Source organism: Epinephelus fuscoguttatus, linkage group LG19 (genome assembly GCF_011397635.1).
Source record: "Epinephelus fuscoguttatus linkage group LG19, E.fuscoguttatus.final_Chr_v1".
NCBI classification, from domain to species: domain Eukaryota; kingdom Metazoa; phylum Chordata; class Actinopteri; order Perciformes; family Serranidae; genus Epinephelus; species Epinephelus fuscoguttatus.
Window position 1 is genome coordinate 1,435,927 of NC_064770.1, and position 14,366 is coordinate 1,450,292.

At 43.4% G+C, this 14,366-nt stretch overlaps 1 protein-coding gene across 1 annotated transcript in view; it reads left to right on the plus strand.

Moving 5' to 3' along the window:
* LOC125878859 (uncharacterized) overlaps positions 1-9,867 on the plus strand; it is a 265,428-nt gene extending 255,561 nt beyond the window's left edge. Inside the window, exon 2 of the mRNA XM_049560317.1 lies at positions 9,652-9,867. The gene's annotated coding sequence lies outside the window, so the exon portion shown is untranslated. The remainder of the gene's footprint in view (positions 1-9,651) is intronic.
* Positions 9,868-14,366: the final 4,499 nt, after the last annotated feature.

The following is a 14,366-nucleotide window of genomic DNA, read 5'->3' on the forward strand; positions in this document are numbered from 1 at the left end:
CCAAGTAAACTGTCAAGTCTACATAAAAATGTAGACAGAAAGCATAATGATGAGACAAATGCAGTGATGGACAATAACTAAGTATATTTACTCAAGTAGCTACTGTACTTAAGTACAAATTTGATGTACTTGTACTTTGGGTATTTTCATTTTGTGCTACTTAATACATATATATATATATATATATATATATACTAAATACTGTACATTCTGCTCAAGCTACATTTATTTGATAGCTATAGTTACTTTGCAGGTAGTTTGTTTTATATGTTGTAAGTTTCATATTTACAAATTGATGTGCATTGTTATAGATTAGACTAGTAGTCTATACTAGTGAAAGGTGTTAAAATTACTTCTACCATGACAACATTTATATGAACTCTTCCACGTGCAGAAATTTTCAGATTATACTGCTATTGTGGCGTGAGTTAGAGGAGGGGAGGAGGAGTACAGGAACCTAGTGAAGGACTTTGTCGGGTGGTGTCACAGAAACCAGCTGCAGCTCAATGCTGCAAAAACCAAGGAGATGGTGGTTGATTTCTGGCGAGCGTCCCCACCTCCACGGCCAGTCAGCATCGAGGGGCTGGAGGTCGAGGTTGTGGGATCCTACAAGTACCTTGGGCTGGAGCTGGACAACAAACTGGACTGGTCACTGAACACCGACTTCATCTACAGAAAGGGGCAGAGCAGGATGTACTTCCTGAGGAGGCTAGCATCCTTCAATGTCTGCACAAAACTCCTGCAGATGTTTTACCAGTCAGTGGTCGCTGGTGTTCTCTTTTATGCTGTGGTCTGCTGGGGAGGCAGCACCAGGAGGAAAGACAACAAGCGGCTGAACAGGATCATCAGAAAAGCCGGTTCAGTTGTAGACATGGAGTTGGACTCTGTGGAGGCAGTGGTGGAACAAAGAACTCGGTCCAGGCTTCTGGCAATACTTGACAATGCCAGCCACCCTCTGCACACTTTCATCACACAGCAGGGGAGCACATTTAGTGGCAGGGTGCTGTCACAGAGCTGCTCCACTGACAGACTCAGAAACTCTTTTGTCCCCCGGGCTATCAGACTGTATAACTCCTCTGGTAGGAGGGGAGAGGGAAGGGTGGAGGATGTCAATCAATCAGTCAATTTTATTTAAAAAGCCCAATATCACAAATCACAATTTGCCTCACAGGGCTTTACAGCATACGATATCCCTCTGTCCCTTAGGACCCTCACAGCGGATAAGGAAAACTCCCCCAAAAAATACCCTTTAATGGGGGAAAAAAACTGTAGAAACCTCAGGAAGAGCAACTGAGGAGGGATCCCTCTTCCAGGACGTACAGACGTGCAATAGATGTCGTACAGAACAGATCAGCATAATAAATTAACAGTAATCCATATGACACAGTGCCCAGTGTATTATAGGGGTGTTCCGGCAGACTAGGCCTAAGTCAGCCTAACTAGGGGCTGGTACAAGGCAAGCCTGAACCAGCCCTAACTATAAGCTTTATCAAAGAGGAAAGTCTTAAGTCTAGTCTTAAATGTGGAGACGGTATCTGCCGTAACAGGAAGATGATTCCACAGGAGAGGAGCCTGATAGCTGAAGGCTCTGGCTCCTGATCTACTTTTGGAGACTTTGGTGGGATAATATGGCACTATGAGCTCTCTAAGATATGATGGAGCTTGACCATTTAGAGCTTTATAAGTTAACAGTAGGATTTTAAATTCAATTCTGGATTTTACAGGGAGCCAGTGCAGAGAAGCTAAAACAGGAGAAATGTGATCTCGTTTCTTAGTTCCTGTTAGTACACATGCTGCTGCATTCTGAATTAGCTGGAGAGTTTTTAAGGACTTACTAGAGCTACCTGATAATAGAGAGTTACAGTAATCCAGCCTTGAGGTAACAAAAGCGTGGACCAATTTTTCTGCATCTTCTCAGGTCAGGATAGGCCTAATTTTTGCAATATTACGCAGATGAAAAAATGCAGTCTGTGATGTTTATTTTAAATAAGAATTAAAAGACAAATCTTGATCAAATGTTACTTCGAGGTTTCTTACGGTAGTGATAGAGGCCAGAGCAATGGCATATAGAGGAACTATGTCATCAGATAAAGAGTCTCTGAGTTGTTTGGGGCCAAGAACAATAACTTCAGTTTTGTCTGAATGTCAGAAAATTGGTGCTCATCCAGGTTTTTATGTCTTTAAGGCAATTATGGAGTTTAGTTAATTGATTACTTTCTTCTGGCTTCATAGATAAATACAACTGTGTATCATCCGCATAACAATGGAAATTTACAGAGTGATTTCTAATGATTTTACCTAAAGGAAGCAGTAAATAGGATTGGTCCGAGCACAGAACCTTGCGGAACTCCAAAACAAACTAGCAGGTAAAGATGATTCATTATGAACGTGAACGAACTGAAAACGATCAGATAAATAAGATTTAAACCAGCTTAGTGCAGGACCTTTTAAGCCAATTAAGTGTTCCAGTCTCTGTACCAGAATTTGATGGTCAATAGTGTCAAACGCCACACTAAGATCTAATAAAACAAGTACAGAGATGACTCCTGTGTCTGAAGCAATCAGAAGGTCATTTGTAATTTTAACTAGTGCTGTCTCAGTGCTATGATGCACTTTAAATCCTGATTGAAATAAAAATAAATTATTATCATGGAGAAAATCACACAGCTGGTCTGCGATTACTTTCTCAAGGATCTTTGAAAGAAAGGGAAGATTAGATATTGGTCTATAGTTGGATAACACCTCTGGATCCAGGGTGGGCATTTTTAGGAGAGGTTAGAGAATGAATAATACACTTTCCGTCAAATTTAAAGATGATGGATGGTGACCTTTCACCCACTCCCGCCCACCGCTTCAGGCAGATGGTTCTATCGAGCCAGTCGTCAGGTGTCGCTGAAAGACAAACACCCGGATGAATTTGTTTTTGTATTCCAGGCGTCATTACGCATTCCTCTCACAGACTGGTTGGAAATGATGGAGGAAAATGCGGAAAATATTAAGGAACTCTTTGCCAGCAGTCGGAGCTCTAGAGACATTATGCTTGTGAAAAAAACGCTGTTTTAGAAGACTCCTCCCTCTCTCCCTCCCTCCGTACCAATACGTTTAAAAAAGCTACGACTGGGACGGACGTTAAAAAACAACCGACGGACTCTGAAAAACATGTCTCTCCCGCCTTCATCAGCTCCTTCAACGCCAGAGGCCGACCTTATCAGGCCTTCACCAGCTCCTTCATCGCCAGAGGCCGGCCTTATCAGGCCTTCTTCGGCACCGCCGTCGCTGAGGCGTTGGGCCTCTCCTTCTCCGCCGCTGCAGCCCTCCCAGGGCTTTCCTTCTAGTCCTCCTCTATCGACTCCAACAACGCCCGATTCACCCGACAGCGATGGTTCTTCTTCACGGCCCGCTCCCACCGCCGCAGATGTGCGAACTGGACCTCCTTGTAAAGCAATGCACGATGAAACGGACTTGGTGCTGTCTGTGGCATTTCTGAATACGGTGAGAGCCGTAGTGAGTAAACTGCTGCTGTATGTTTTGGCCCGGTACAGAAAGGAAATTGGCAACGGGTGTCAAATCAACCATCCGAGTCAGTGTCAGCACGAATGTCTGGAAGAGACGCCGGACTATTTTTACGAGGTACACCACTCCCAGCTGATGGAAAGACTTTGGATGGGTCGGTTTATCCCTACCATCCAACGAGCTCTTAACGCTCGCCGTCTCTGCGTGTCCGAGTACCGGGTCCGGGGCGCTTGTGATTTCCTGCTGCATGACTTTAAGACGATGAGACGCATCGAACACTCAGTCGCCAAGATTTACAACACGATGACCAAAGGGGACGAGGAAAAGATTGAAATCGTAGACCAAGCTCTGGAGTTTTGGCTTATAGAATGAAAATGGGTCACTACTGGACTAAACTCGTGTAGAGGAACACGCGGTCATTTGTCATTTAATCCGTGTTTTGGATCAGGTTATTAAAAACAAAATGACTGTGAATCACGCAGGTTTGAACAGGGACGTTAAAGTAACTCGATTGGAATCCATGTTGGATATAGTTAGGTCCCAATCTGTACATACACCCTGGGATGTGTTGGTACGGTCCACATTGTGTTGGGAATAGAATGATTTTATATGTTTTACTATCAGTTGTGTTTCACTATATAAATTTTAGATGTGTGAACAATGAGAATACTGAGATGATTTCAGCTGATCTGAATGTGTTTGCTTTGCAGAAGTGGAGAAGTACAGGAGAGGAAGAGACATGAAGTCTGAGGAGCACATACTGCAACGCTTAGATAATTAGTTTCATATATGGTAGTAAGAATAGAAAGTGATGTACAGATAGTAAGGTACAGCACGTGTAGGGAGTTGTGTTGTTCTCTTGTCTTTCAAAACAGGAACCACGCCCCCACTGTCAGCGGGAAGGAGTCAGATTAACACGAGGCAGGGGCGTGGTGTGGTGAAGGAGGAAGTGGAACTGCCAATGAGAAGAGGACAACGCCTTGCGTGCACAATGACACTCTGTTACGCTCAAATATACTGGGTCAGGGAAAGGACAGGAGGTCAGACTTCGTGAACTGACACACCTTTGTTGTTCGTCAGGGACGTGAAGTTGAGACCCAGAGCTCTGTAATTTTATTCCTTTACTGCTTAATAAACTACATTAACTGAGACCGAATATCTTCTTCTATTGCTTCATTAAAGAACACGCAGGACTGAGCTCACACATAGCACATTGGAGAGTAGGATGAGCCCCGAGTCCATCAATTGCAACTTGTAAAAGACGGTTCAGTGGCCGATGCATTCTACAACATCATCTTTTACATCACAAATTGGCCGAGTGCAGCATGGCGGAGCTGGATTTATTTTCAGCCCCCATGACGCAGCTGTCTATAGACGAAAAGCTCTACGCAGAGATTTTGCCTTTATCGGCCATTACAGACTCGGGGCCTATAGAGTTTTTCATTCCCGGAGACGGCGAAAAATATTTGGATTTGAACGACACCTTGCTACACCTGCGACTGAAAATTACCAAGGCGGACGGTACGAACCTGGATAACGACGCGCCCGCAGGCCTCGTGAATTATCCTCTGAATACCATTTTCAGTCAGTGCCAGCGCCACTCACCTGTACAGAGCCATGATCGAAACCCTCCTCAACTTTTCAGAAGATTCTCTAAAAAGTCAGTTTACCGCCGGGTTATTTTACAAAGACACAGCAGGCTGAATGGATTCTGTGGTGACAAATAACGGACCTAACAAAGGTCTGGTGAAGAGAGCTCGGTTCACCGCTAATTCCCGCGAGCTTCACCTGCCGGGCCCTCTCCACGCCGACATACTTTTCTGCGAGAGACTTCTCTTGAACTCTGTGGATCTGAGAATTAAACTGACCGCCTTCTGTCTCATGCAAGCCGCTAACACTAATTTTAAATTAAAAATATTGGGCGCTTCTTTGTTTGTCAAGAAAACGACCGTTTCCCCCGCGGTGCGTCTGGGTCACGCGGTGGCCCTGTTGAGGGGTAACGCGCTCTATCCTTTGTCCCGCGTCAGCTTTGTACAGCTTCCCTGTAAAATCCAGAATTGAATTTAAAATCCTACTGTTAACTTATAAAGCTCTAAATGGTCAAGCTCCATCATATCTTAGAGAGCTCATAGTGCCATATTATCCCACCAGAACACTGCACTCCGAGAACGCAGGGTTACTCGTGGTCCCTAAAGTCTCCAAAAGTAGATCAGGAGCCAGAGCCTTTAGCTATCAGGCTCCTCTCCTGTGGAATCATCTTCCTGTTACGGTCCAGGAGGCAGACACCGTCTCCACATTTAAGACTAGACTTAAGACTTTCCTCTTTGATAAAGCTTATAGTTAGGGCTGGCTCAGGCTTGCCCTGTACCAGCCCTTAGTTAGGCTGACTTAGGCCTAGTCTGTCGGAGGACCCCTCTATAATACACCGGGCCCCTTCTCTCCTTCTCTCTCTCTCTCTCGTATCCTATTACTGCATCTAGCTAACCCGGCCATTCTGGATGTCACTAACTCGGCTTCTTCTCCGGAGCCTTTGTGCTCCACTGTCTCCCAGATTAACTCATACCGCAGCGGTGCCTGGACAGCGTGACGTGTGTGGTTGTGCTGCTGCCGTGGTCTCGCCAGATGCCTTCTGCTGCTGCTGCTGCCATCATTAGTCATTAGTCATACTTCTTCTGTTATTATACACATATGATTATTGTCACACATGTATACTGCCAGGTATTAATACATACTTTCAACATATTGTACCGCAGTAACCAGAACTATAACTATAATATTATTACTTTCATTAATGTTGTTGTAAGCTACTGTCATTACCTGCATCTCTCTCTCTCTCTCTCTCTGTCTCATTGTGTCATATGGATTACTGTTAATTTATTATGCTGATCTGTTCTGTACGACATCTATTGGACGTCTGTCCGTCCTGGAAGAGGGATCCCTCCTCAGTTGCTCTTCCTGAGGTTTCTACCGTTTTTTTTTCCCCGTTAAAGGGTTTTTTTGGGGGGAGTTTTTCCTTATCCGCTGTGAGGGTCATAAGGACAGAGGGATGTCGTATGCTGTAAAGCCCTGTGAGGCAAATTGTGATTTGTGATATTGGGCTTTATAAATGAAATTGATTGATTGATTGATTGATTGAATTGACTGAACGTGAAAACTTACTCCATCCCGGAAAATACTCGAGTATGTAATCAAGAAAATCTCTTTTTGGGCACGATGCCGAAATATGTAGTGTTGGCTATGGTGAACCACAAAGCCTTTACGGGAAAAAGTGACCTGTCGCCCTTCAACTTTGCTCACAATGATGTGGAATACTTGGCCCTCTGTCAGGACGGCAGACAGATGCCCGCCAAAGCTTTCCAGCCTCAATTCGACCAAGGCCAGTCGGTCAGAGAGTTTTACAACATGTATACGGCCACGGGAAGACACCTGAAAGATTTGCCGCTGGGCATCGACAGGGAGGATTTTAACCAGGGTTACTCGTTGTTTGTGTTTAATCTCAACACGGCCGAAGACGCAGACGCCTTGTCCCCGGTCTCCAGCGGGTGCTTGAGGTTGGAAATGAGATTCAGAGTTCCCCTGCCGCATACAACCACTCTGATCGTGTACGCGTGTTATGAGAGTATTTTGGAGATCAACTCCAAACGTCAAGTGCTGGTGGATTATTATTGAGAAAAGAAAGAAAGAAAGAATATGAATAACCACCAACTGGAAAGTGTCATGCGACATTTACTGGGAGATGCGTTTTGCGGCGTGTGGGCTTCGGACCAACTACCGGCGCTGACGCGCTCATTCAGACGTCCCGCCTACATGATCGTCAACACGCATCCTAGTCATCAGCCCGGAGAACACTGGCTAGCGCTCACTCTGGACCAAGACAGGAGTGCCACTTTTTTCAACTCGTTCGGACTGCCACCCGACTTTGTCTATTACCCGAAAACCGTGTTACAATTTTTAAAAAGCCGTTGTAAGAAAACATTACTGTACCAGAAAAGACAACTTCAAGATGTCGCGTCGACCGCCTGTGGACAGCATTGTGTTTATTATTTATGTCATAGGGCCTGCAGGCTACCTTTTGAGAGCGTGCTATCTCTGTATCACGATGACGTCGTAAAAAATGATGAAATGGTATCAAAGTTTGTGAAAAAATATCAACGTTGTACAAGGATTCAACAAGCAGATTCTTTTTACTACACCGCCTGTTCTCTAGAAATGTTCGAAGATTGTTACAACTTGTTTAACAATTAAAAGAAAAGACAAGACAAACGTCAACGTTGTTGTTATTGTACTACTCTTTTATTAAAGTTATTATCACGCCGTATAATTAATCCAAAGAGTGGCCGTTTTCCACTTTTTTCTTTCACTCCTTTTTACCAGCGTAACCCATTCCTCCTCCTCCTCCTCCGCAAACGGAATTAAATCTTGTTTTTTCTGCTTTCCTTTCTCCCTCTCGACCGGCGCTACGGCCCCCTCTTCTCCTTCTTCCTCTTCTTCTTCTGCTCGCTCTCCTTCACGCCACCCTCCGACGGTTTTGAGTTGACGATATTGAGCGCGAGCATGAGGATTGGTCACCAAGCTTATCGGTATGTTGAGCTCCGTCAGCGTATTCAAAAACCCCGTCCATCCCTTGGGCGTTGGAGATTTCTTTTTATAAGAGACTATTAGGTTTTTAAACAAGTCAATCATATGCGAACCTCTCACAATCTTTCCCTCGTGAATAAATTCACCCTTGGGAGTCCACCCGTCCTGGCTCTTGACTAGTTTCTTCATAATATACTCGGCATTTTTGTGGTCGCGCTGAGGAAGATTTTGCAGTACCTCGCGAGCCGTCTCATCCAGTCCTACCTCTTTCTCGCTCTTTTCTTCATTTTCATCCGGTTTTTCTTCCGGCGCGTCAGAGTCGCGAGGTAGGCCTCTCGCCGTCTTTAGGTAAAGTCGACGTTCCTCCTCCCCTTGTTTGACCAGGGTGAAGTATCTTTGTAACAGAGTGTTATATTTTTTAATTTTTTCATAAGGATTAAGCCCCCGTTCTTTTAATATATCCCTCATTTTTGCGTCTAAATCATTTTCAGCCATACGTCTCATGGCCTGAGATTCACCGTCGTAGTTGTTGTTGTTGCCCAAAGTCTGACTCATACGGCTCAGCTGTTGAGGCGTGACCAGAAACATCTTTTGAGACATTTTTTTTTCTTTTTTCTTTTTCTTTCTGATCAGCGCCTATTAATTAGTCCTCCTAGAAGCTGTCCAAAGATGGGCACAACCGCCGAAAGCAGAGGCAATAGAAACCCTCCGGACTGGGTCATCAGAGCTCGGCACTTGGTTTTTAGGCTGGCTTTTTTATTTGCCAGCAATTTGATAATTTTCTTTTGCCTTTTGAGTTTTTGATATTGAGCCCTGGTCAGGGGAATGTTTCCTTTCAAAACATTTAAAGAGAGTTTGCACAAAGACTGAAGAAAGTCGGAAGAGCCGTGGTTGAGAATATCTTTACGCCTCTGAGGCGTGGCGTGACACAAAGCATGCAGTAAGGGAGCGTTCCTTTTTAAACGCGCAGACATGACGACGACGACGATGATGATGATGATGACGATGACGATGACGATTCAGGAAGACCGTGATTTAGGTAGATAGATGACGGGCCACTGCTCCGGTAACAACCCCGATCTCAGTCTGTATTGTTCTGGACAATTTGGGGTGAGATCTACGATTAAATAACCGTGAGCGTCTCTGGTGGCATCTTCAAAGCTTTCTGAAAAAAATTGCTGAGCCAATATATTTATCTGTAACCTATCTCTGGGGTTTTTAAACAAGACCAGGTAATCAATTTTATTTATAAAGCCCAATATCACAAATCACAATTTGCCTCACAGGGCTTTACAGCATACGATATCCCTCTGTCCTTATGACCCTCGCAGCGGATAAGGAAAAACTCCCCCCAAAAAAACCCTTTAACGGGGAAAAAAACCGGTAGAAACCTCAGGAAGAGCAACTGAGGAGGGATCCCTCTTCCAGGACGGACAGACGTGCAATAGATGTTGTACAGAACAGATCAGCATAACAAATTAACAGTAATCCACATGACACAATGAGACAGAGAAAGAGAGAGAGGGAGAGAGAGAGAGAGAGAGAGAGAGAGAGATGCAGGTAATGACAGTAGCTTACAACAACATTATTGAAAGTAATAATATTATAGTTATAGTTCTGGCTACTGCGGTACAATATGTTGAAAGTATGTATTAATATCTGGCAGTATACATGTGTGACAATAGTCATATGTGTATAATAACAGTAGAAGTATGACTAATGACTAATGATGGCAGCAGCAGCAGGAGGCATCTGGCAGGACCACGGCAGCAACACAACCACACACGTCACGCTGTCCAGGCACCGCTGCGATATGAGTTAATCTGAGAGACCGTGGAGCACAAAGGCTCCGGAGAAGAAGCCGAGTTAGTGACATCCAGAATGGCCGAGTTAGCAAGATGCAGTAATAGAATACGAGAGAGAGAGAGAGAGAGAGAGAGAGAGAGAGAGAGAGAGAGAAGGTGCCCGGTGTATTATGGGGGCTCCTCCGGCAGACTAGGCCTAAGTCAGCCTAACTAGGGGCTGGTACAGGGCAAGCCTGAGCCAGCCCTAACTATAAGCTTTATCAAAGAGGAAAGTCTTAAGTTTAGTCTTAAATGTGGAGACGGTGTCTGCCTCCTGGACCGCAACAGGAAGATGATTCCACAGGAGAGGAGCCTGATAGCTGAAGGCTCTGGCTCCTGATCTACTTTTGGAGACTTTAGGGACCACGAGTAACCCTGCGTTCTCAGAGCGCAGTGTTCTGGTGGGATAATATGGCACTATGAGCTCTCTAAGATATGACGGAGCTTGACCATTTAGAGCTTTATAAGTTAACAGTAGGATTTAAATTCAATTCTGGATTTTACAGGGAGCCAGTGCAGAGAAGCTAAAACAGGAGAAATATGATCTCGTTTCTTAGTTCCTGTTAGTACACGTGCTGCTGCATTCTGAATTAGCTGGAGAGTTTTTAAGGACTTACTAGAGCTACCTGATAATAGAGAGTTACAGTAATCCAGCCTTGAGGTAACAAAAGCGTGGACCAATTTTTCTGCATCTTTTCGGGTCAGGGTAGGCCTAATTTTCACAATATTACGCAGATGAAAAAATGCAGTCCGTGAGGTTTGTTTTAAATGAGAATTAAAAGACAGATCTTGATCAAATATTACTCCAAGGTTTCTTACGGTAGTGCTAGAGGCCAGAGCAATGCCATCTAGAGAAACTATGTCATCAGATAAAGAATCTCTGAGTTGTTTGGGGCCAAGAACAATAACTTCAGTTTTGTCTGAATTTAACATCAGGAAATTGGTGCTCATCCAAGTTTTTATGTCTTTAAGGCAGTTATGGAGTTTAGTTAATTGATTACTTTCTTCTGGCTTCATCGATAAATACAGCTGAGTATCATCCGCATAACAATGGAAATTTATAGAGTGATTTCTAATGATGTTACCTAAAGGAAGCATGTATAGAGTAAATAGGATTGGTCCGAGCGCAGAACCTTGCGGAACTCCAAAACAAACTTTGGTACGTAAGGACGATTCATTATGAACGTGAACAAACTGAAAACGATCAGATAAATAAGATTTAAACCAGCTCAGTACAGAACCTTTTAGGCCAATTAAGTGATCCAGTCTCTGCAGTAGAATTTGATGGTCAATTGTGTCAAACGCCGCACTAAGATCTAATAAAACAAGTACAGAGACAAGTCCTTTGTCTGAAGCAATCAGAAGGTCATTTGTAATTTTAACTAGTGCTGTCTCAGTGCTATGATGCACTCTAAATCCTGACTGAAATTCCTCAAATAAATTATTATCATGAAGAAAATCACACAGCTGGTCTGCGACTACTTTCTCAAGGATCTTTGACATAAAGGGAAGATTAGATATTGGTCTATAGTTGGCTAACACCTCTGGATCCAGGGTGGGCTTTTTTAGTAGAGGTTTAATTACAGCTACCTTAAAAGACTGTGGTACATAGCCTGTTAATAAGGATATATTGATCATATTTAATATATGAGTGTTAACTAAAGGAAAGACCTCCTTAAGTAGCCTAGTTGGGATGGGGTCTAAGAGACACGAGGATGATTTAGATGAAGAAATCACTGCAGTCAATTCTTGAAGAGAAATTGGGGAGAAGCAATCTAAATATATATTAGGTTTTCCAGCTGTGTTTGAAGTTAGATAGGTACTATCTGAGGACAGGAGGTCATGAATTTTGCCTCTAATAGTTAGAATTTTGTCATTAAAAAAGCTCATAAAATCATTACTGCTAAGGGCTAAAGGACTACAAGGCTCAATAGAGCTTTGACTCTCAGTCAACCTGGCTACAGTGCTGAAAAGGAACCTGGGGTTGTTCTTATTGTCTTCTATTAGAGCTGAGTAATAGTTTGCTCTGGCATTGCGGAGGCCCCTCTTATAAGTTTTGAGACTGTCTGTCCAGATTAAACGAGATTCTTCCAGTTTGGTTAATCGCCAATTCCTTTCAAATTTGATATTTGTTTTAACTTACGGGTTTGACAGTTATACCAAGGAGCGAACTTTCTTTGCTTTTTTAACTTCTTTTTAAGAGGAGCTACAGAGTCGAGTGTTGTTCGTAGCGAGCCTACGGTGCTATCAACAAAATGATCAATTCGGGAGAGGTTAAAGTCGGCACGGGAAACCTCTGTTACTGAAGGTATTGGTACTGAATTTAACGACGAAGTAATCTTTTCCTTAAGTTTTGCGACAGCACTATCTGATAAACATCTAGTATAGTAACTGTTGCTGAGTGGCGTGTAATCGAGTAAAAAGAAATCAAAAGTAATCAGATAATGATCCGATAGCGAGGGATTCTGTGGAAAGACTTTTAGGTTATTAATTTCAATTCCATACGTCAGAACTAGATCGAGGGTATGGTTAAAACAATGAGTAGGTTCATGTACACCCTGACTGAAGCCAATGGAGTCTAATAATGAGATAAACGCGGTAGCCAGGGAGTCATTATCAACGTCGACATGAATGTTAAAATCGCCTACAATAATAACTTTATCTGATTTAAGAACTAAACTGGATAAAAACTCTGAGAATTCAGATACAAATTCAGAATACGGGCCAGGAGCACGGTACACTATAACAAATAAAAGTGGCTGCAAGGTTTTCCAGGTCGGATGTAAAAGACTAAGAACGAGGCTTTCAAATGAATTATAATCTAGTTTAGGTTTAGGGCTGATTAACAGGCTAGAGTTAAAAATGGCTGCAACTCCCCCTCCTCGGCCGCTGCCTCGAGGAATGTGGGTATTATTATGACTGGGAGGAGTGGACTCATTTAGACTGACATATTCATCTTGACACAGCCAGGTTTCAGTGAGACTGAGTAAATCAATATGATTATCTGATATTAATACCATTACTAACACTGCTTTAGACGATGGAGACCTGATATTTAACAGTCCGCATTTAATTCTCCTGTTTTGTCTTTCTGTCACAGAAGAGGTTTTAATTTTTATGAGGTTGTTATGCACAACTCCTCTTTGTTTAATTTTAGATTTAGATAATTTAGGCAGTCGGGGGACAGACACCGTTTGTATAAAACTATTAAAACTATGGCTGGGTAACTGAACTAGAAGCTCAGAGAGGCGTTTAGGACTGCGTCTCCGAGTCCTGGTCTCAACTCTGGGTTGTCAGGGATTTAAATTACTAATAAAGTTTGCCAGGTTCCTAGAAATGAGAGCAGCTCCATCCAAAGTGGGATGAATGCCGTCTCTCCTAATAAGACCAGGTTTTCCCCAGAAAGTTTTGCCAATTATTAACAAAACCCACATCGTTTGCTGGACACCACCTGGACAGCCAGCGGTTAAATGATGACATGCGGCTAAACATGTCATCACTGGTCAGATTTGGGAGGGGTCCAGAGAAAACTACGGAGTCCGACATGGTTTTTGCGTATTCACACACCGAAGCAATATTAATTTTAGTGACCTCCAATTGGCGTAACCGGGTGTCATTGCCGCCAACGTGAATAACAATCTTACTGAATCTACATTTAGCTTTAGCCAGCAGCTTTAAATTTGATTTGATTAGCATGTAGACGAGCTGAAAACCCGATTTCAAGAAATGCGTGACTTGGAAAGAGTATGTATTGCTTGGAGCTTTCAGGGACAGAGTGGGGAACGTCTTGCACTACGGCAGATGAGGGTCACGGTGGGTGGTGAGGGTCACGGTGGCTGGTTTGGGGCGAAACAGGTTAGAACCCGCAAATTACCGCTCGCGGCTATATTTATTATTATTTTTTGTTGTCTGCCGCTTGAGCTCAAATTCCCGTGAGCTGGAATGAGCCAGAAACCTGAAACTTGGCCCAATGATTGGAAATGATGTGCATCAACTTTTATTAAAATATGAGCCCAGTCGGCCACATGGTGGCACTGTAATGAAGGCTGAATAATGACTGTTGTGGGAGGCCACGCCTCACACCATAAGTCCGAATGACTTGAAACTTGACACACAGGTCCAGCTCAATGTGCTCTACAAAAGCCTCAAGGACCATTAAGCTCCGCCTGACTAAATTTTTGCTAATTTGCATAATTTGAAAAACAGTAACATGACATAAACTTTTACAATTTTAATTCAATCAACACCAAACTTGGTACACGGCTTTGGGGGATGACAAGACACATTTCTATTATAAATGAACCAGATTGGTCAAAAAACATGGCCGCCACGGACCAATGAATCTTTGCTGTGGGCGGAGCTTAGAATTGATTGGCCATAACTTCCACACCCTTTGACCTATCATCACTAAACTTGGTGGGTAGGTCCACA